The sequence below is a fragment of the Acipenser ruthenus genome, chromosome 2 (assembly GCF_902713425.1).
Source record: "Acipenser ruthenus chromosome 2, fAciRut3.2 maternal haplotype, whole genome shotgun sequence".
Taxonomy (NCBI): domain Eukaryota; kingdom Metazoa; phylum Chordata; class Actinopteri; order Acipenseriformes; family Acipenseridae; genus Acipenser; species Acipenser ruthenus.
In genome coordinates, this window is record NC_081190.1 from 106,923,663 (window position 1) to 106,945,214 (window position 21,552).

Consider the following 21,552-nt stretch of genomic DNA (forward strand, 5'->3'; position numbering starts at 1 on the left):
AGGTTATAAAAATACTTTTAATTACAACATAAGTGTTTTATATATACTGGGAATGCAAATGAGTGGCCTGTTTTCTAACTCAAAGCCTAACTTATAACACTTTTGAAAATATGGATATAAAAAAGATCACCTACAAATTAATTAGTCTATTCTATAAAAAAGTAGTAAAATAAGAAAATTATGATTCCTTACAAGTATAGTCTTCAGGCACTTAGAAACCATTTAAAAACTAATTAAATTAAGTCCTCCCCTTTTTGAATAAACCAGTATAGTTATTACAAACCCCAAACAGACCTTTGTACTAAAACAAAAAGCTTGATCATGTATTGGTCTACCAGACTACTTAAACAGGATTGAGAGTTTTGCTCTTTTGACTTTCTGACCTTTAGTATTGACTAAGCAACACATTTAAACAATTTCTTCACTGATTTTGAACAGGAAGGTCTGTAAAATATTAAAAGGTAGGAGGTCGATGTCCATCACAGCAGATACTGATATTTCTACTTTACCAATCGGCATGATTTTGATTTGTCTCGGAGGTGTGAGATAGGGCCCTCTTCTGAAAAGAAGCATTCAGAAAGCGTGGGCTAATAAATTCAGACACCACCGTTTGGCTTCATTATCAGGAAGATGCCTGTGATACAGAGTGGTTTAATTAACCCGGCTCCAATGAATTTCACATTCTCTGCTTTTAGCATTCCATCCATAAAAATGAATGGGGATAAACAACATTTCTGTAACCTGTAGGTACACCACCAATTTAAATGGAAAAGTGTGCTGCATTGGACTTGTTATTTACATTTTTTTATGGTAAAATATTATTCAATTTTATTTTACTTGAGAATTCATAGTTAGCATTTTATCATTACGAACACTTTAAGGAAGATGGGATGTTCATTCATCTCTAGAGAAATACTCAGCTTGGATTATAATTATGATTCCTTACAAGTATAGTCTTCAGGCACTTAGAAACCATTTAAAAACTAATTAAATTAAGTCCTCCCCTTTTTGAATAAACCAGTATAGTTATTACAAACCCCAAACAGACCTTTGTACTAAAACAAAAAGCTTGATCATGTATTGGTCTACCAGACTACTTAAACAGGATTGAGAGTTTTGCTCTTTTGACTTTCTGACCTTTAGTATTGACTAAGCAACACATTTAAACAATTTCTTCACTGATTTTGAACAGGAAGGTCTGTAAAATATTAAAAGGTAGGAGGTCGATGTCCATCACAGCAGATACTGATATTTCTACTTTACCAATCGGCATGATTTTGATTTGTCTCGGAGGTGTGAGATAGGGCCCTCTTCTGAAAAGAAGCATTCAGAAAGCGTGGGCTAATAAATTCAGACACCACCGTTTGGCTTCATTATCAGGAAGATGCCTGTGATACAGAGTGGTTTAATTAACCCGGCTCCAATGAATTTCACATTCTCTGCTTTTAGCATTCCATCCATAAAAATGAATGGGGATAAACAACATTTCTGTAACCTGTAGGTACACCACCAATTTAAATGGAAAAGTGTGCTGCATTGGACTTGTTATTTACATTTTTTTATGGTAAAATATTATTCAATTTTATTTTACTTGAGAATTCATAGTTAGCATTTTATCATTACGAACACTTTAAGGAAGATGGGATGTTCATTCATCTCTAGAGAAATACTCAGCTTGGATTATAGGCACACTACAGTAAAGGAAAAGTACTATATACCAATATATTGGTACACAATCCATTGGAACAATTTAAGAGAATTTTAAATCTTTAACAAGACAGCTGAAAAAGTTAGGATGCAGAATTATTCTCTCAGGTCTACTACCTGTTGTTGGTGGTGGGGATGAAGTATTCAGTAGAATTAGGGCCTTAAATACTTGGCTGGCTGGTAAACAACTGGGATTGCTTTTGGAAAATAAATAGATATTGTAGGAAAGATGCACTGCACCTAAATAGGTAAGGGGCAAGTAGTTTAGCAGAAAACATCAAACATCACCTAGCAAGGTATTTAATCTAGGAACTGGGGAGGGGAGGGAATCTAAAGAGGCATGTCAAATTCAGGTTAAAGTATCCTGCCATTCCCGCTACCTGCTGAGTAAACACAGAGGTGTGTGCTACAGTAACCTTCGTCAAATTCCTATTTCCCCTGCTCAATCACATGCTCATGATTGGACCAATTTACGCGTAGACTTATTTAATGTCAGGTCTCTGTCTAATAAGGCTCCATTAATTAGTGATTTTATTCAGGATTACAACATTGATATTCTCTCTTTAACTGAACCATGGCTTGGACCGAATGACAATGTTTCCCTGATTGAGGCTTCTCCACCTAACTATTCTTTTTTCCAGAAAGCTCGCTCTGCTGGGCGGGGAGGTGGACTTGCTACTGTTTTCTGTAGTGAACTCAGAATCAAACAGGAAATTGTTGAAGGTTATTCATCTTTATAAATTCTAACCTTGACATTAAACAGTAAATTATTATTATTATTATTATTATTATTTATTTCTTAGCAGACGCCCTTATCCAGGGCGACTTACAATCGCAAGCAAATACAAATACATTCAAGTGTTACAATATAAGTCATACAATAAGAACAAGAAATACAATAATTCTCAAGTGTGACAAACCACAATTCAATAATACAGCAGATAATAGTGAAAGTTACATCAGGATATGATTAAGTAGTGATAGTTACATCAGGATATGATTAAGTACAAAATACTACAGATTAAACACTTGGCAGATTACAATATTCTGAGGTACAGGATTAAATGCAGTAAAATAGGGGGCAGATAAGAGCAAAATAAAGCATATTTAAATGAAGGGTGATAGTGTCCCAGGATACAACAGAGGAGTTCTACAGGTGCTGTTTGAAGAGGTGAGTCTTAAGGAGGCGCCGGAATGTGGTCAGGGACTGGGCAGTCCTGACATCTGTAGGAAGGACGTTCCACCACTGCGGAGCAAGGGTGGAGAAGGAGCGGGCTCGGGAGGCAGGGGAGCGTAGCGGAGGTAGAGCCAGTCTTCTAGTGCAGGCGGAGCGGAGAGGTCGAGTGGGGGTGTAGGGAGAGATGAGGGTCTGGAGGTAGCTGGGTGCAGTCTGATCAAGGCATCTGTAGGCTAGTACAAGAGTCTTGAACTGGATGCGAGCGGTGATCGGGAGCCAGTGGAGCGAGCGGAGTAGTGGAGTAGCGTGGGCGAAGCGAGGTAGAGAGAACACCAGGCGAGCAGCAGAGTTCTGGATGAGCTGGAGCGGACGGGTGGCGGACGCAGGGAGGCCAGCCAGGATTACCATTCATATTGTAATTATTTATTGACCACCTAACAAACCGGCTATTTCTGACTGAATTTGGTGATCTGCTATCTATATAGACAGTCAAATATGATAGGATTCTTTTATTGGGTGATTCTAACCTTCATGTTGATATTGATTCTGATTCTAACTCCTTGGAATTTTTTAGGCTACTGGATTCCTTAGATTATATCCTGCATGTCAAAGGTTCTACGCATAATCATGGCCATCTGGTAATTTCTTGTGGTTTAGCTGTTAAGAACGTCATAACCCTAGATCTTACTATTTCTGATCATCTTGCCATTCTTTTTGAGGTGAATCTGCCAGTATCTACAAAGACTGTGGACCGTACATTTAAATCCCAGGTAATTAATTCTTCAACTGCTGTTAAGCTTTCTGATGTATTGAGCTCATTACCACTCTCTGAGTCCTTACCAGTAGATGAGCTGGTTAATACCTACAACACCACCTTGACTGGTATCTTAGATACTGTAGCGCCAATCAAAACTCTGAGAGTGTCTTTTAAAAAAACCTCACTGTGGTTTAATGATGCAACTCAGAAGATGAAATATGAGGGTCGTAAAATAGAATGGAGATGGCGGGAATCTAAACTGCATGTTCATTACATCGCATGGATGGGCCACCTGGTTAAATATAGGAAGCTCTGGCATTGGCTAGATCATCAGATTATTCTAATTTAATTGAAACAAATAAAAATAATACTAGATTTATTTTTTGCTACCCTAGATAAATTAATTAACCCTTCCCCTAATAGTCCTACCCTTGACATTGGCTCCTCTCACAGCTGCAATGACTTCTTACATTTCTTTAAAAATAAAATACTAGACATCAGAAATGAGATTCCACAGACACCTTCTATTAAGGAGCACTCCAGCACTGAACTGACAGAGCCAGTTCAACATATGAGAGCTACTACATGCTCTCTTGATCCTATTCCTACAAAACTATTAAAATATGTTTTTGGTGTTAAAAATACCCACATTTCAAAAATGATAAATGGTTCACTTTCCTCCGGTATAGTTCCCTCAGCACTTAAGGTAGCTATGGTAAAGCCTATGCTTAAGAAACACAATTTGGACCCTAAGTCAATAACTATAGGCCAATCTCCAACCTACCATTCTTAGATAAGGTTCTAGAGAGAGTTTCTACAATTCAATTACAAACATGTCTAACTCGTAATGGTATATTTGAGAAGTTTCAGTCTGGTTTTCGTGCTGCACATAGCACCGAGACGGCCCTTGTCAGAGTCGTGAATGATCTGCTGATAAACTCTAACTCGGGCTTTCCATCAGTTTTAATTCTTCTAGATCTAAGTGCTTCCTTTGATACTGTAGACCACTCCATCATACTGAATTGTCTTGAAAGCACAGTAGGACTGTATGGCCTTGTCCTATCCTGGTTCAAATCTTATCTTTCTGATAGGTTTCAGTTTGTCTCTATTGGTGAGGTAAAATTGGCATTATCAGAAGTTGTCTGTGGTGTTCCACAGGGCTCCATTCTAGGTCCCTTGTTGTTTTCATTATAGATGCTACCGTTAGGTGACATTATCCGCAGACACGGAGTGAACTTCCATTGCTGATGATCCCAGCTATATTTGTCCCAAAAGCCAGGAATTTCTTCTGCCTGGGTGTTATTAGCTACTTGCCTTACAGACATCAAGACAATTTTTTTCGGTATCTGATGCCGAGAAACTAATGCATGCCTTTGTTTCATCTAGAATTGATTATTGTAATGCACTTTTTCTGGTGTCCCAAAACGTGTGGTATATTGCAGCTTGTTCAGAATACTGCCACTAAAAGTGAACATATTACCCCTGTTTTGGCCTCTTTACACTGGCTCCCTGTGCAGTATAGAGTTGATTTTAAGATTTTGCTGTTAACATGCAATGCCCTGAATGGATTAGCACCTAGTTATTTGCAGGCGTTACTGACCCTGTATGTTCCAAACCCCACTCGGAGATCACAGGATGCAGGGCTGCTGGTTATTCCTAGGGCCAACAAAAGCAACACAGGAAGCAGGGCTTTTTCTCGTAGAGCTCCTAAATTATGCAATGCTCTGCCTTTGTTTGTCAGGGAAGCTGGGACCGTTACAGTTTTCAAGTCAAAACTAAAAATGTACTTTTATGTAATGGCTTTCTTATCTTAGTGGGTTTTAATGTAACTTTAAAATTGCTGCTTTTGTATTATGTGTATACTGTTATTTAAATATGTTATTTAAATGGTCTGATTGTGGCAGTTGTATATGTGACGTGCTGTGCAAATGTATTGTAGTTTGTTCTTTTTTTCTGCTATGTACTGTACAGTGCTTTGCGATACTTTTTGTATAAAATGCGCTATATAAATGCAATAAATAAATAAATAAATAAATTGCATTAACAACCAGTCCATTAATAAATATTCCAATATTTAAAACACATGAAAATTAATACCTTTTATTCACTCAGCATAAAAGTTCAAACCAAGTTTCAAACCCTTGTGTGTTTTGAACTTTTATGCTGGTCCAATAAAAGGTATCGACATCTCGCATGTCATCAAGTTTAAATGTTGTTTGTGCTTTCTCTCTCTTTTTTTGGTGCACACCATTTTATTGGTCCCAGTTCAGAAGCTCAAATCAAAACCCTAGTGCCTGTAACACAGCAACCAGTAATTCAAGTCAACTGGCTTTCTGTGCGTTACTGGATTGATTTCTAAACTTTCCTATTACCGTGCAAGATTATCCATGGCGCAGCACCAACATTTTTCAGTGATTAAGTTTCCACTAGCTTCTGTACCTACCTACACCCAGTACTCTTCCGAAGCTGAGAACTCAGTTTCCCAGCTGGAGTTCGAGGTTTCATATGCTTACTGCTGTTATACCTCTGATTGCAATTCCCATCCAAATGACCTTTCTGACTTTTCTAAATGTCAGGTGGTAGAAGACATAGTTTAGGAGTTGCTGTTGCTGTTTATTGCCCAAAGCCATAGATCGACCGTATTAGGCATTTTCAAGACTTAAATAATAAGTCATTTGTGGAAAACTTTAAGAATCAATTGATAGTTGACAATATGTCATTGAAAACAAGATAACCACCTGTCCTAGATGTTGGCTTGAGTTGTGAATCCCATTTAACCCCTTAAGGTACACAAGGAATTGAGTGGTTGTTCAAATGGATACTCAAGATCCAACCTGTCAGTACATTTTTAAACCCAGTTTCATGCACCTCATTGCAAAAATAAGCAATTTAGCATCATTTTATTTGTGGGACACATATGGCCCTTGTACCTTAAAGAGTTAAAAGGGAATTGAAAACGTAACTGAGAATTAGCCAGACAAGAATGTAACCTGTTTTGGGATTTAACATAACAGCTTTCTATCCTGATACATGAATAAATGAATCAAATGTTTTTAACAGGCAGTATTGAGTAATGCACTGCTGTTATTGTAGTATACTGCTGACCCTTGCGGGTAAGAGAAGGTAATAGGATAAGAGCTAAAAAAAAAAACACTTGTCCTGGGAATCCTTGCACAGCTGTGCACCCAGCCTCTACAGCCTGTTACATTGTCGCCATATCTCAGATTCTCACAGATCGTCAAGGTCGTAGGGGTGAAGAGTGAAATTGACAGTGTTGTTTTGTGTGAGAACGTCTCTTATGGATACGGCCGTCCCCTAATATGAGAGGAAAAGGTGTTAAGGGAATCAAACATTTTCTGTAATCAATGGTTAAAATGGGGGACTAGGGGTGTATTCAGGCAACTACCTGTCTGCTACCAATCTCCTTCCTTCTAAATAAACGTGGACGTAGTTTGCATGCAGAAACCAAGAAAAAAGATTATTCAAGCTATTTGCACCATTAAAGAATATAAAACTAGTTAATGTTAAAAAAAAAAAAAATAGTAAAAGGCAATCCAGTAGCTTAATTTGAGAACTGGTGTAAAGACCAGCACCCTCATTTTTGTGACAAACCACGTTTAGTCTATCCCTCTGTTGAGGCTGAGCCTACTGCAGCAGACAATTATGTATGCCATGGAGCTGCATATAATGTGCTTATTAGTCATGTATCGCTACACAATAAGAACATAAAAACATAAAAAAAAGTTTACAAACGAGAGGAGGCCATTCAGCCCATCTTGCTTGTTTGGTTGTTAGTAGCTTATTGATCTCAGAATCTCATCAAGCAGCTTCTTGAAGGATCCCAGGGTGTCAGCTTCAACAACATTACTGGGGAGTTGGTTCCAGACCCTCACAATTCTCTGTGTAAAAAAGTGCCTCCTATTTTCTGTTCTGAATGCCCCTTTATCTAATCTCCATTTGTGGCCCCTGGTCTTTTTTCAGGTCAACAAAGTCCCCTGGGTCGACACTGTCTATCCCTTTTAGGATTCTGAATGCTTCAATCAGATCGCCGCGTAGTCTTCTTTGTTCAAGGCTGAATAGATTCAATTCTTTTAGCCTGTCTGCATACGACATGCCCTTTAAACCTGGGATAACTCTTCTTTGCACTCTTTCTACAGGAGCAATATCCTTTTTGTAATGAGGTGACCAGAACTGAACACAATATTCTAGGTGAGGTCTTACTAATGCATTGTAAAGTTTTAACATTACTTCCCTTGATTTAAATTAAACACTTCTCACAATAAAATCCGAGCATCTTGTTGGCATTTTTTATAGCTTCCCCACATTGTCTAGATGAAGACATTTCTGAGTCAACATAAGCTCCTAGGTCTTTTTCATAGATCCCTTCTTCAATTTCGTTATCTCCCATATGATATTTATAATGCATATTTTTATTGCCTGCATGCAATACTTTACACTTTTCTTTATTAAATGTCATTTGCCATGTGTCTGCCCAATTCTGAATGCTGTCTAGATCATTTTGAATGACCTTTGCTGCTGCAACAGTGTTTGCCACTCCTCCTATTTTTGTGTCGTCTGCAAATTTAACAAGTTTGCTTACTATACCAGAATCTAAATCATTAATGTAGATTAGGAATGTATGTTATATATTATATTTTCACATTGTTATTTTCAGCTTAACATTTGCGGCCCCTCTGAGTTTCTTTATCAAAGTATTATATTTAAAAAAAAAAAAAAAAAAACATTAATTAGATCCGCCGCCTCGACACTTGCGCTGCCAGCTTCTGTGTTATTACTAGAGTGATTTTCTCACGCTGCACGTAGTCTGTCAATGGTTGCTAGGCAACAGTTCCACGGCACGCAGCCAACGTCACGTGGAAGTACGTAATCAATGCTTATGCAGTAACCGTATCCGAAGTGCTGAGCCAGTGGAACGACAGAGGTGAAGTTGGCCAAATTAAATAAATTGTTTATTTTACTTTGTTAAGAGAAACTGTTTTTTTCCCATTGCTGGGAGTAAAATGTACAATTTAATAACCACATGTAATGTTAAATGGAAATAGATTAAACCTGCATTTGTGTGTTATGTCTGCTTTTGGTGGGAATCCACGTACCTTCAAAATACTATTTGCGCACTTATTTTTTGTTGGAGTTTTTTTCTTTTTCTTTTTCTTTGAGAAAGACAGAAGTGATAGGCATTTAAATAGTTATTTATCTTTGCTGTTGCACAGATTAGTGTTAAGCACTGTTTGAATTCTGTGTGGTTTTACATTGTGAATTATGTGTATTTTAATAATATTGTTGACTGAAAAGACGATAGCGTATAGCGGTAATGTCTTTGTTTATTTATTTATTTATTTTTAAATAAATACAGTATAATTGAACTCCATGCTTTGCCCAGTGTGTTTCTGTAAGTCCGTTGGTATTGTGTAGCTGTTACAAGTTATCAGCTCAATTAAGGGTCTAGTTAAGTAATTGAGAGCTCAGTTGGAATGAAAACCAGCAGACATAGGGGTCCCCGAGGACCAGGATTGAGAAGCAATGAAAGACAGTATAAAGACATTTGCATTAATCAGTAGGAACCTGTGGAAAACCTATAGATAATTCAGTAACGTCAATGGCTCATTCAACCTCAGCAGCCTGCAAGCTAGATTTCCAATGCCACTTTCAAATTGGACATGTATTCAATAGATTCTACTTGAAGTGAATAGAAGCACCCTAATTACAAGCTATAATTGTTGACTCTTAAACCCTGCCTTCCACTGACATAGCTCTTATACTGTGACCTTGTGTGGACTCCTTTGTAAATGTAACCCAATAGTGTTGTCTGTTGCATTTGTATTCCCAAACATAGTTTGTAAGGGTTTGGGCACAAGCAATTCGACACTTTTATTAAATATTTTTAAACTTGAATAAGGGTGCAGCCCCATTTTATTTTTGTTCTCTGTTTTATAGTAATATAAAACAGAGAACAATTTTTGTTTTAAAATAGAGAACAATTTGTGTTTATCATGCATTATTTATGAAAAGGGTACAAGACTGCTGCACCCTGACACTTGCTGGTAAGTTCTTTTGTACAGTGTATTGTGAAATCTCTTCACTGATAAATTAAAAAATGTGTTAGCATGACACATACGTAAATATATTGGACTTTAAGCTAGGCAGAATCGACTTCATTTATTAATTCCTTAATTAACTTTACTTGGAATAAATCCTTAGTTTAAAACACTGGTCCATTGTGCCAGGAACTGCAGTTTGACATGATTGCTGTAACTCAAGAGAAAAGGGAATACAAATTGCATTTGATATTCCTTTTGACAAGGCACCAGATGCTTTAATTACATGCAACTGCATGTTTGGTTATTATATCAGTCACCTGTGCCACCAGATTTATGAGAAAACCTGTGCTCAATTGATATCTGGTATTCCACTGAAGTAAGATGAATATAGGCCAGATGGTGGCTCCAGCAGGACATTATTCATATAGCATTCCCTTGTCTTCCACAGAACTCTGTGAAGGAATCCTGAATGTCACATCAAGTCTCAAAATAGCTTTCCGGCCTTCTCTGCTGGCAACTTTCAAGCAAGCTTGAAAGCAGGCCAAATGGCAACTAGATCCAAGCGCTTGAAACACGGTTCATGCCAACTGTTCCTCTGGCTTCTCATGATTCGCTGACATCATCTGGGTCTCCATCCGTATCCTGAGGGTGGTGCCCAAATGACAGGCATTGGCACCAACATAATCAGAAGATGCAGGGTACTGGTAACCTTAGGAATTGGTTGAGCAACATTGATTCTTTTCTCTCTGAGTAAAGCTGTAGTGTAGTGAGACGCTGACTTCTAAGACAATGTCCCCTTTTCAGCTAAAATTCAGAATGCTGTGTTGAATACAACACTATACTGCATTACTTTCCAATAGCAATAGTGTGCTCTTAACTTTCTGTTAAAAAATAACTTTTTTTTTTCCCTGCAGTAATAAGTATTTTGATTTCACTAGATAGCAAATGCGTGATGAAAGCATAAGTTAACTCACCACTGTGTTGCTCCCAAATAGCCAGACAAGTTTCCACACGGAGGCTCCGTTATATATTATCGAGCCAAATCTTTTTCTGGTGGTGCTATGTGTTCTAATTTTAAATAAAACTTGTGACAATGTTTTTCTTCTTATTCTTCTTTACTTTTCAAATCCATACAAAACCAATCCATATTCAGTTATGAACTCATTTAACACTGAAAATGTCCAGCAGCAGTGTCTCTACTTATATTTTTCACAATTTCTACAATGTAACTGTTGTCAAGTTGAAACAAAAAAATATCAGTGCCCTTCAAAATAAAGATGCATTGACTACACTGTATTTACAACTTACTAATATCTACCACATAAGTATGGGAATGTGAGTTTTCTATAACAACCAACACACTGTCATCTTCAGCATACCAGAGATTGGTGCACCTGGCCCACAAGATTTTAACGGCTAATTTTACGACAGTCTTCCTCGTGCTTTGCAGATACTGTACCTTATTTTTCCTGTATTTAATTATATATTACTTTGCTTCCTCATGGTTTAACTAAGCTGTAATATACATTCGTGTGGGCGGGTGTGAATTGAGTAACCATTTCCAGTGTTTATTGGATAGGCACCGATTTCATGATTTATTTATTTTTTGTATTGGGTGTTTTATTGTTTTTTAGCGGATAAACCAAAACTCAGAGGTCCTAATTATAATTGCTCGTAAGTGAAGTTGGTTTGGCACTTTCAAAATGATCTAAAATATGATAATTCTGAATAAAATAAGCTGTATGCATGTGTTGGGTGGATTGTCAGCACTCACACAGGGCTTCTCTGGCGTGGTCCGAGCTCTTTCAGATTTGGATTTGAACAATAACCCCTACATTATCCCTGCTGCCACTATTCAGTTACAGCTGATCTCGACGTGAATTAAAAATATATGTTTTAAAACAGCCATTCGTGCACCAGCGTGCTGACCTAAATATCGATTGGCGAAGCCATTTCCTGATATACAAAACAGTGAAACAAAACAAATCCAGCAAAGTTTCAATATACCTTTTCTTGGGGATTTCCCTCCGGTCTATACACAGGACATAGCTTTCCCACCAACAACTGCCACACTGCCCTATTTATATACACCTGTGTCCTTAATTATTGACAGGTGCAACTCATTAAGAAACTGCTTCTTTCTGGTTAGCCATGTTTCAACCCTTGTGCATTCTGGGGACTGTGGTCCTGCTACCTCCTTTAAAACTCATAGGACTACATATTTTCCTTTGTACTTGTTATAGAGCTCTCAAACCTGGTCCTGGGGACCCCATGTCTTCTGATTTTTATTCCAATTGAGCTCTCAGTCATTTAACTAAACCCTTAATTGAACTTATTTAGACCTTTTTACTTGTTTTCAGCTCTTAACAGTTGCAGAGTTCAAGTTACTTATACACTGTTATAGCTAACTTGAAATCTGTGACTGTTTAAGAGCTGAAAACAAGTAAAAAGGTCTAATTAAGTGAATTATCAGTTCAGTTAAGGGTATTAATTGATAGCTCGGTTGGAATAAAAATCTTGCTTAATATCATAGCCCATTTATTATCACCATTTTTCAAAAAATCACTGAACACAGGATATAATTAATTTTCAACACAACTAACAACCAATAATCATCTCGGCAGATAAACTGACATTTTGTGCAGCTGGTCAAATGCTGCGTGGGCAGTCTTAATGGGATACAGTTCTGTTACAAAACACCAACATCACTAAATTCTTCTACTTTAACAGTCAGTCTTGCACACAAAACCACAAAGTGCAACACCTAATTGATAGCTCTCATCAGTCGACAGTGTATGCCTTTTCTAGATAATGACACAAACTGTTTCGTTCCAGTTAATGATACAAAACATATTTGTCCTGTAGCAAACTATATGCATATGTTTAAATGTAAAGAATTAAACAGTGCTCTTTAAGTCACTTCACTTCTAGTTTTCTTTCTTTTTTTCTCTGGCTTGTAATGTGCTGTCATAGGCAAACGTGAAACCTGGTTTATATCATGACCCGCTTTATATCACAGATTATGCCTGCATGGCAATCATGATATAAAGTGGGTTCATCTGTATGTATGTATCTATTATTTATGTATGTCCAAGTTGTTTATAAATTCATAAGATAAGCCAGAATGAATAGAGCCACACATTTTAATGAAACATAAACTTGCATTGCCAAATGTCAATGTATACAGTATTTGTTGAAGGATTATTTGTTCAGAGAGTTAAATAATGTTTTAATAAAATCCCAGTGTATCATATGAATAATTCATCACCCATGGTACAATACCAGTGTATTAGCAGCTGGCATTCAGAGAGCATTTGGGTTTGGTATTTATTTACCTTTCAAAATATTAAGTTAAGCCATTAGCATTTCTGTATTACTTTTTTTTAAATTAGTATTCTCTGTATAAGTTAGTCAGGGTGTTTCAAAATGGTAGCATTATAGTGTAGTTCAAATTGAAAAAAGGAGCAACTCATTTGTGATTTCCAGTTGAATTTTAAATTAGTTCAAAAGTACACTATAAAAACATGATATGTTTTATATTCATGACTGCATCACACAATTATTTGTGCATTATGACTGCATCACACAATTATTTGTGCAAAATGCATTAGTAAGACCTCACCTAGAATATTGTGTTCAGTTCTGGTCACCTCGTTACAAAAAGGATATTGCTGCTCTAGAAAGAGTGCAACGAAGAGCAACCAGAATTATCCCGGGTTTAAAAGGCATGTCGTATGCAGACAGGCTAAAATAATTCAATCTATTCAGTCTTGAACAAAGAAGACTACGTGGCGATCTGATTCAAACATTCAAAATCCTAAAAGGTATAGACAATGTCAACCCAGGGGACTTAAAAAAGAAACAAGGACCAGGGGTCACAAATGGAGATTAGATAAAGGGGCATTCAGAACAGAAAATAGGAGGCACTTTTTTACACAGAGAATTGTGAGGGTCTGGAACCAACTCCCCAGTAATGTTGTTGAAGCTGACACTCTGGGATCCTTCAAGAAGCTCTTGATGAGATTCTGGGATCATTAAGCTACTAACAACCAAACGAGCAAGATGGGCTGAATGGCCTCCTCTCCTTTGTAAACTTTCCTATGTTCTTATGTTCTTATGTACAGGTCATCCAGATATAACCACAGATAGGTGGTTTATATTATCCAGTGTGACTCCACAGTTCTGTAAAACACTCTAAGAATTCAAACAATAGCTTAGCTGGGCAGGCTGGTCAAATCAACCTCTCAGAGCTCAAGTGAGGCTGCAGGGGTCCTTTACAAAGTCACAAGGATGAGATGAGTGAAACAAAAATGGATACAAAGTGAATCTAAATAAGAAAAGTGCATTAGTGAAGATAACTAACATACCCATACAAAGCTGCTTTTTGATCATAATGTTAATTCATCATCTTTATCAATGGATGTGGTATTATAGGATGAAAAGCATTGGCAAAGACACTCTTTCTCAAAACCTAAAATGAGCTGCATCTTTAAACTGGCAAGATTAAGAATAACTTGCTGTCTGTTTAAAGACATGGCTCATTGAAAGCGTCTCATTTTAAATGCTTATTTTCTCCAGTACATACTGTAACAAAAATGTCAGTAACCTGATGTGGCAAAGTGGTTAACAGTGTGCAGGTGTAGGTGATCAATAAACAGACAGACAATGATAATCCAGGTGCAATGGTGGTTTATTTTTAAATCCAATTGCCTGATGACAAACAGCAGTAAATAATAAACTATGATAATGATAAGCACTGCAGCGGTGTGTATTGCTTTATTGTAATCCACGGGTTTGGTCCCGAAATAATAAACAGTCCCGTTCTTTAAAACACCCACACAAAACACAAACACAAGTCCACAGTGAGTGATAAAGTGCTTGTGGTGTATTTACAGTTCTCCGTGAAATAGTGAAATGGTGTTCGGGTTTAGTGCCGGCCTTTGGCGACAGCTCTGGATCGTGTTAGCCGTCTAAACAACAAACAAGTACAATTTAGACATGACAAACAAAACACTCATGGTTCACAACACAGTACTCCTTCCGGTTAGCGTTAATCATTACAAAGGAACAGATCACATCGCTCCGTCCCCTTTTGTACCGTCAATCATGACCCCTTGGTTAACAAGTGCAACCGCTCCTCCAATCCGTGGCTGCCACATCGTTTCCCTTCTGGGTCGATGATTTAATGTACCGGAGCTCTGCCTCCTTTCTAGATGACCAACTTCCACCTAACCCTGGGAATGAATTGTCTGGCCATCCAGTCCAGGGCACTCTGTTCCCTTTACACAGAGCCCTCACCGGTCGGGAGGGAGATGTATCATTTTGTCTCTGTCACACCTGAATATCAGGTTTTCCTTGTAGCTGGGCCCATTGTTAATTAGAATTAGTGAGAAGGCTGGCATTAGGAAGATTTTTTTAAATCTCAGAAAATTCAAACTTTATCACACCTTCCAGTGGCATAACAAGGGATGTTAAACTCAACCTCAACCCAGGGCATACTTTGCACTTGATCCAGTTATACTGTTGTGCTGGACAGACTCACTGAGATGCCAAGGTCAGATCCAAATGAAAGATATCTGAGTGAGATTTGTGAATGTATTGTCATTGCCTTTCTTTAAGGAGTCTGTTAAAATTAAAATAATCTGAAAAGCTCTCCCTCCAATGAGATGCATAATGATTTTGAAAGAATAACTATTTGATCTTTATCGCTTGTTTCTCTATTAAAACAAAGAGGATATTGAACACTGCTAGGTGCTGCTCACTCCCTGGCTGAGCAATGACAAAGCATTCATGTTCTGTCTCTCACGCAGGTTTGTTCTTCACTATATAGAGGCAACTCCTCTCTCCCTCCTCTCTCCCTGTCTTATTTTGGAGATGCATTTATCTACTCGTTTTACTCCAGTCTGCTTTTATGCTACAGTATATCCCTGCTGCCAGGGAACTCCATATAAACTCATTGAGATATAGACTGGGTTTTGGCTCCCTCTATACACGGCTAATAAAATTACACTATTATTATTATTATTATTATTATTATTAGTTCTAGCAAGTACAAGTATATGACAAAATATGATTCAATAACAGAACAGATAACAGTGTCAGTTACATTAGGAATAATTAAATACAAAATACTACAGATTAAATTACACTTGACAGATTACAGTACTCTAAAGTACAGGGTTAAATGTAGTAAAATAGGGAGCAGATAAGAGCAAGTAAAGTGCATTTAAGGAAGAGTGATAAGTGTCCAGATGGAAAAGAGGAGTTTCTACAGGTGCTGTCTAAAGAGGTGAGTCATGAGGAGGCGCCGGAAGATGGTCAGGGACTGGGCAGTCCTGACATCTGTAGGAAGGTCATTCCACTGCTGCGGGGCGAGGGTGGAGAAGGAGTGGGCTCTGGAGGCAGGGGAGCGTAGAGGAGGTAGAGCCAGTCTTCTAGTGCAGGAGGAGTGGAGAGGTCAGGTGGGGGTGTAGGGAGAGATGAGGGTCTGGAGGTAGCTGGGTGCAGTCTGGTCAAGGCATCTGTAGGTTAGTACAAGAGTCTTGAACTGGATGCGAGCGGTGATCGGGAGCCAGTGGAGTGAGCGGAGCAGTGGAGTTGCGTGGGAGAAATGAGGCAGAGAGAACACCAGGCGAGCAGCGGAGTTCTGGATGAGCTGGAGCGGACGGGTGGCGGATGCAGGGAGGCCAGCCAGGAGGGAGTTGCAGTAGGAGCTAGGTGGTGTAGTTGGTGAGGCAGGGTCGGATTCTTCGTATGTTGCTCAAGAAGAATCGGCAAGTGCGTGCCAGGGTGGAGATGTGCTGGGAAAAAGAGAGGCGGGGGTCCAGGGTGACTCTGAGGTTCTTAGCTGAGGAGGAGGGAGAGAGTGTGGTAGATTCCAGAGGAATGGAGATAGAGATCAGAGGAGGGGGAGAAGGAGGGAAAGAAAAGGAGGTCAGATTTAGAGAGGTTGAGTTTGAGGTGATGCGAGTGCATCCAGGAGGAGATAGCAGACAGACAGGTAGATACGGGAGGGGATGGTGGAGTCAGAGGTGGGGAAGGAAAGGAAAATCTGAGCATCATCAGCATAGAAATGGTAAGAGAAACCATAGGATGCGATGAGGGGGCCCAGGGAGCGGGTGTAGAGAGAGAACAGGAGAGGACCCAAGACTGACCCTTGGGGGACTCCTGTTGAGAGAGGGCGAGGTGTGGAGGTTGCTCCACGCCAGGTTACCTGGTAAGTGCGGTTGGAGAGGTAGGAGGAGAACCAGGCCAGAGCAGTGCCAGAGATTCCCAGGTCAGCGAGAGAGGATAGTAGAATAGAGTTATCGACAGTGTCAAAGGCAGCAGAGAGGTCGAGGAGAATTAGGACAGAGGAGAGAGAGGCAGCTCGGGCAGAGTTTAGTGAGTTAGTGACAGACAGGAGGGCAGTTTCAGTGGTGTGAGTAGAGCGGAAGCCAGATTGGAGAGGGTCGAGCAGAGAGTGGTTGGACAGGAAAGCAAAGAGCTGGCAGTGTACAGCCCGCTCGAAGGTTTTGAAGAGGAAGGGTAGGAGGGAGACAGGACGGTAGCTCTGGAGAGAGGTGGGGTCGAGGATAGGTTTTTTGAGGAGGGGAGTGATAGAGGCTTGTTTGAAGGCAGAGGGAAAGAGACCAGAAAGGAGAGAGGTGTTGAGAAGGGATGAGATGAATGGAAGTAGAGCAGGAGCAGCAGCTTGAAAGAGGTGACTGGGGAGGGGGTCCAGGGCACACGTGGTGGGTTTGTGACTCTGGAGCAGGGAAGAGAGGTCAGAGTCTGAGAGGGGAGAGAAGGTGGAGAAGGAGGGTGAGTTAGTAGGGGATGCAGTTGGTGTAGGGGTTGGAGCGGGAGAAGTGTTAAAGAGTTTGTGGATATCTGAGATTTTAGAAGAGAAGAAAGAGGCAAAGTCATCAGAGGAGATAGAGTGGAGGAGGAGGGGGGAGGGTTAAGGAGGGAGGAGAAGGTAGAAATGACATGGTATGGTTAAAAGTAGAACAGCACAGCACATATTGTAAAACTATTAACCCTGCATATCTGTAGGGTTGTGATTTGTCTTTTTCTCAGGTACCAGTTTTAAACTAGAACATGGAGATGTCTTCTTTCACAGGCTTTGAAACCTACATCAATTAAGAAGACCCTTTTTTGGAAGTTAAGTGCAAACAGTTACCTATACATTAACAGTTATAGCTTTAAAATACACAATTTTAAGACTTTTTTTCCCCCAAACATGATGAACGTTACCCTCTGTTAGGGTTGGGAATTGTGATAACGAAGCCACGGCCCTATCGTTCCACTGGAGTAGAAAGAGTGGAGGCTCCGTGGAGGAGGCAAGGGAGGCAGTGCCTCCTCAAAATTTCAAAGTGAATACATACATATATATATATATATATATATATATATATATATATATATATATATATATATATATATATATATATATATATATATATATATATATATATATATAGTGTAGCATTATAATATAATAATGTTCAATAAAACAAAAACTAAAATATTGTCTAAAATGCAAGAAAAAATTACATTTTAACCAAAACCCTGGATTCAACCCTCCGATACAAACTCCTATCTGCTATAACCACACACAGTACAGTACTGGCAATGGCAGATGGCGTAGTCTGAACCCTGGTTTTAATTGAAGGAGCAACTCAAACCCTCCCGCCCCACTGCTTTACTGATGATATGCTGGAAAAAGATTTTGACCAGAAAAAAAAGACATCTATCATAACGGTAGGAAAAAAAAAAAAACATCTGGGACGGTACACAAAAAATAGTCTGTGTCACTGCTCGACAGCATGGAAAATCTCTTGACAGTTTAGTCCCATTAAAACAAAGTTAATCGAAGCCATAGTTGTTGGCATGCATGGATTATGGGAGTAGTTGTTTTCCTCTGCATCTCTGCTGATTGGAAACACTTTTCAGCGTGCACCAGATAAACTACTGTAGCATGCACAGGGGTGTAGAGGTCAGGGCTGGTAGTTGACACGATCAAATATGAAGACATAAGCCCGATACCAGCTCCTGCAAAGTAGCCGGTTCTTTGGTACAGTGGTATCGGCGCTATACTTCAGAACGGGACGTCCCGGGTTCCCATCCCACCTCCCACCTGTGAGAAGCCCCTGTCTGCAGGAACCGTGGTTCGTTACACTACTATTCCCAGAAGACACTGAGCGCCCGTCTGCCCAGTGCATTGTGACACCGGTAGCATCTGTTAGTGTTTGTTGGAAGTCGTATTTATATTATTTTAGCAGTATTTATTTATTTTACCCAGAGCATGCAAAATTCGTTCACTCTCTTTTCACCTGTAAGATATATAACTATTTTGTTGGTCATGTATTAAGTGGATAGGATGTGCTTGATTTTGTCTTTCCTGCCTTAACAACTTTGTTTAAAAAATATTGTATGCAAAGTATGTAAGTGATCTTGAAATGGAAATGCTATACAGTGGCTCTCAAAAGTATGCACCCCCCTTGGACTTTTCCACATTTTATTGTGTTACAACATGAAATCAAAATGGATTTAATTAGGAGTTTTTGCCACTTATCAACACAAAAAAAAGTCCATCATGTCAAAGTGAAAAATAAAATCTACAAATTGTTCTAAATTATTTACAAATATAAAACAGAAAACACCTCCTAAGAGAACACTTTGCCTACGGGAACACCCTTGTGGTGTAACAGATTTTGCCATTATAAATGTTCTGGGTAAAGGAACAGGAACTTTGCTTAAAAGAATACCTTCTTGGGACCGATAGAGATTTGTTTACAATGGATACAGTACTGCTTTGTAAAAAGGCGACTTGTCATCTCGAGAGTGTTTTGAAGGACCAATTGGTTTATTAAATCTTTCCAGAACAGCCGTGTGGAAGGGTGGGGAATTCACTGACACCGGAGACAGAAAGTTGGAGTTCTTAACACCACTTGGGTGCCCGATTTATTCTTTACCTCAAGGTGGCACTGTGGTACTGCTCCTACCAACGATGGTATTCTCAGGTTATTTGGTCGCCTTTGGTGCACCTGCAAGTGCCAGAAATAATAATCCAAAACAGAAGGTACAAAGGAAAAAGAGAAAACAAAACACTTTTAACAAACTACAAAATAAAGGTGCTGCACTCTGCAGCGTTACCCCGACCGTCTCTATCCGCACGGCCCAGGTCTCCGTCCTATGCTCAGACGTTCCCTCAAAATCTTACACAGATACTTTCCAAGGGTCCGCCCAAGTTTTTCCCCCACTACTAAAAAAAAATCCACGGATCCACTTTCTTTTTTGTTTTGTTCTCATTCCTCTCCAGCCGTGCTTGGTCTTGCAGCATTTTCGTCTTAGAGGGGCAGGGCTGAGGGAAAAACAGAGCATTATTTACAGGTCCAGCAATCCCCCAAGGCCCAAGGTGACAAGGTGTGCTTCCAGTGGCACTAGGATTTTAGGACCTGCATCCCCTACAGCGTAAAGGGTTAGGCTTAAGTTTGAATAAAACTCGTTACTTATCCTTCGTCTGGCAACAGAATTGATAGAATTGATTTTGGATTATAACTATTTTTTATTCAAGAATGACTACTATTTGCAAAACAAGGGAACATCTACCGGATTATGCTAATTTATACATGGGACTCTTTGAAGACTTTTATGTTTATGATCCTCAACGTAACCCCTTCCCATATTGTATAAAACTCTGGCGCCGATATATTGATTATATTTTTCTGATTTGGACAGGTACTCAATTACAATTACTGGATTTTCATGCATATTTGAATAATGTTAAAGAACATCTTAACTTCACATTGGAATTTGATCAATTAAAATTGAACTTTCTTAGACATTATGATTACTAAAGACAACAACAGGTTAAGCACGGATTTATACCGTAAACCCACAGAAAGAAATTCTCTATTGAGAGCCAACAGCTTTCACCCTGTACCTCTTAAGAAGAGTCTCCCAATAAGCCAATTTAATAGATTGCACAGGATTTGTAGTTCTGATGACTGATATTTACAGCAGGTGGATATTCTAAGAGATAGATTCAAGGAGAGGGGTTATGTGGAGGACTGGATAGACAGTGCTGCTAATCGATTTAGCTCAGTTACACAATTGGAGAGTTTGAGACCAAAAGAGAAAATGTTGAATGAACAACCTATACAGTGTATAACTAAGTACTCTAATCTGGGTTACCATTTTAGGGATATTATACGGAAACATTGGTATATGTTGACTCAGATGCCCTGCTTAATAGAGTCTTCAAAGAGCCCCCTGCGTTTGGTTTTTAATGGACCATCTAACCTGAGAGATTTATTGGTACATTCAGATCTACCCCCAACTGTACACAGAACTTTTTTTGAGGACATTCCAGATGGGAATTATAAATGTGGACACTGTGCACAATGCAGTTGGCAAAATAATTGGGATAAAGAGCATAATAACATGTAATACACAAAATGTCATTTATATGATTAAATGTCCATGTGGTGTAGCCTATGAAGGTAAAACAAAGAGATGCTTTAAAACCAGGATTAGCGAACATAGGAGCAATATTCCTAGAAAAGATTCACAAACTGCTCATTTCTTGCAAGCGAACCAGAATATTGCATCTCTAAAATATATAGGCATTGAATGGGGAGACATAAATACGATGCTATTGTGAAGAGAGACTTTCTGGATTTATTATTTACAAACAATGTCCCTCAGAGAGCTCAATGAGGAGTTTGACAAAGCCTTTCCTGTTCTTTAACCTTACTAATATCAATTTAAATGATACAAGCCTTTGTAAATATGATGTTTTTGCTGGTTATGGAGATTGTAAAAAATATATATGAAAGAGTTTTCGAATCCTGTATATTTGTCTA